The sequence below is a fragment of the Musa acuminata genome, chromosome BXJ2-8, assembly GCF_036884655.1.
Source record: "Musa acuminata AAA Group cultivar baxijiao chromosome BXJ2-8, Cavendish_Baxijiao_AAA, whole genome shotgun sequence".
In the NCBI taxonomy this organism is placed as follows: Eukaryota; Viridiplantae; Streptophyta; class Magnoliopsida; order Zingiberales; family Musaceae; genus Musa; species Musa acuminata.
In genome coordinates, this window is record NC_088345.1 from 24,151,428 (window position 1) to 24,154,696 (window position 3,269).

The window sequence follows — 3,269 nt, forward strand, 5'->3', positions numbered from 1 at the left end:
TCATCACATTTCTCCCCCTTTGTCATCAACAAAAAGGGAATGAGACTTGAAGAATATAACTTGTGATTATAATATCAGGAATTCAGCATTGATCATACGAAAATCCATCATCCAAAATTAAGTATGCTAAAATATTTACGCAGAGTTCACCTAAAGGAAAATTCAGCATTCATCCATTTTATCAAATCTCTTCTTTCAATAAATAACACAAATTGTAGGTGTGCAAGGAAGAGATTGTGATTAAAAAATATCAAGTAGTAACTCTAATAAGTCAAGATCATAATTTGAATACAAACTCATTTAAATTTACATCGTCAACTTGAAACTCATAATCAAGCCATCAAAATCAATTTCGAGATTCATAAAATATCATAAAATCATTAATCTTGATCAGATGGGAGCGGTGTTTGACTCAAGGTAGGATAAGATAATTGAACATGTCATTTAGAATCGAAAGAGAAGGATCAGATTCATCGAGGAACAGAGAGAGGATGAAAAACTATACGGAAAATCCATTAAAACAAGTTTATTTTTAGGGACAATTTAACATACCTAATTCCCTTCTAATGAATTCAAGTTGGCCCCTAACTAGGATATAGGATTATCTCTTAATCCTAATCCTAATTACAAGTGAACTACATAACAAAAAAAACATCCTAAGCAAGTTTTCAACCTCGAACGTCGAGTCTTGTTCCGGCGAGCTTTTCGACGAACCTCTTCCGATGGACTCCCTGTAAGCTCCCGATCTTGTGATGACTTTAACGAGTAGCCGAGCCTTCTCGGTGATCTCTGTGAACCTCCGACGATCTCTTCGGCGAACTTCCAAAAATTCTGATAGGTTCCCGATTTCTTCTCGGTTGGTTCCGGCAACATCTCCGATGATTCTTCGGACTCTTAAACATCCATCGATCTTGACTCCGGTATTCTTACTTTATGTTTTCTGGTTATCATAGTTAATCCTGCACACTTAACTCAATAATATGGATTAGATCAATTAACCCATCAATTGATTTTATCATCAAAATCCGAGATTCAGCACCTAATTGGTCGATGGTTTCAAATACGCACTGATCACAAAAGCCTCAAATATTTTCTAGAGCAAAAGATTTCTTCTCCAGAGCAATAGAAATGGGTCACAAAGCTATTGGGATTTGATTATGAGATCATTTATAAAAAGGGGAGTGAGAATTTTGTAGCAGATGCCCTCTCACGCCTTCCAAAACAAGCTGAACTAGTAGCTATTTCTATTCCTATTTGCGAGACTTTGAAAGTTATCAGAAGGGAATGGTCAAATAATCCTGAGATCCAAAACATCATTAAAAAATTAGAAGAAGCCCCAGGTTCTGTCTCAAATTATAGTTGGGATTCGGTGGACTTGCGCTATAAAGGCCGAATAGTGGTCGCCCCACATTCTTCTTGCCAAGCAATAATTCTAAAGGAGTTCCATTCATCACCAATTGCTAGTCACTCGGGATTTCTCCGCACTTATAAGTGAGTTCGACAACTATTTTATTGGAAAGGTATGAAAAATTTTATCAAGAAATTTGTTACTGAATGTGATGTTTGCCAACGTCACAAAAGTGAGACAATAGCCACCCTAGGCTTACTGTTAGAGACCTTGCAGATTCTAAACTTGGGGTTGATCTCTTTAGGGGATCGGCCTCCTTGGAACCCTATAGCACAAGTCTATAGGGGTTCCTCCCTCCAAGTTGTTGCTCAAAGGCTATAGAAAAGATTCATCTATTGCTTATGAAAAGAGGTGGAATATATGACTATTTATAGGGCTTCTAAACCCTAACTCCTAATAGGACTCTTACTTAAGACTCCTGCTTCTAACCAACTCCTAATAGAACTCCTACTCAAGACTCCTACTTCTAACCAACTCCTCATGGGACTCCTATTCCTTTACAACTCCTTATTCTTCTCTAAGAAATAACCTCCTAACCCTAGCCGACAACTGTTAGGATCGGAGTGGCACTAAGAGGGGGGGGTGAATTAGTGCAGCGGATTAAAACGTTGATTTCGACAAATTTTTCGTACGATAAGAACGGAACATGAAAAGCTTAACTTGAAAGCGTATTCTTAAAGTTGCGCAGCAAAAGTAATGATGAAACAAAGCAAGTAAGAAGATTTGCAGTAATGTAAATGACAATAAGAAATGCAAACCAGAGATTACGCCGTTTTTAAAGTGGTTCGGTCAAGTGACCTACATCCACTTGCGAGGCCCCTCTTCGATGAGGCTTCCACCTTCCACTAGCAAATCTCTTGAAAGTGAAGGGTGAATACCCCTCTTACAACTTTTACAAGCGGTTCACTCTCTTACAGATTTTCAACAAGAAAGAAGGAGGTGAACACTAGCAAATTGAAAACAAGACAAGCTAACACTTTTCTAAGGCTTTTCTCTCAAACACTTGCTGCTCAAAAAGTTGTTCTCTCAGCTGAGATTTGAGGGGTATTTATAGGCCTCAAGAGGATTCAAATTTGGGCTTCAAAATTTGAATTCTCTTTGGGTTCCCGCTGTTGGAGGTGCCACCGCCCAGCCAAGCGGTGCCACCGCCCAGGGCTCGGGTGCTGGGCGGTGCCACCGCCCAGCCAGGTGGTGTCACCGCCCAGCTCTCGGGTGTTGGGCGGTGCCACCGCCCAGCTAGGCGGTGCCACCGCCTACAGTGTTTTCAGCCTGACTACAGTGTTTTCAGCCACTAGTTGGGCTTCAATCTTGGCTCTCTAGTTCGCTGGTTTAGCTTAATTTTTAGCCTAAACCAACTCTGACTTTGGGCCCAGTTGGCCCCTAACCAGGATATAGGATTATCTCTTAATCCTAATCCTAATTACAAGTGGACTACATAACCAAAACACATCCTAAGCAAATTTTCAACCGCGAATGTCGAGTCTTGTTCTGGCGAGCTTTCCGACGAACTTTCTGCTGACGGGCTTCTAGCAAGCTCCCGAACTTGTGATGACTTTAATGAGTAGCCGAGCCTTCTCGGTGATCTCCGTGAACCTCCGACGATCTCCTCGGCGAACTTCCGAAAATTCCGACAAGTTCCCGATTTCTTCTCGATTGGTTCTGGCAGCATCTCCGACGATTCTTCGGACTCTTAAACGTCCATCGAACTTGACTCCGGTATTCTCGCTTTGTGTTTTCTGGTTATCGTAGTTAATCCTGCACACACAAGCAAACACTCTACTCCGATCTAGACAATTATTATAACGCAAATTGACATTCTGTTGCCCGGCACGTCAATGGTTGGCGCTTCATCCGATTCTTC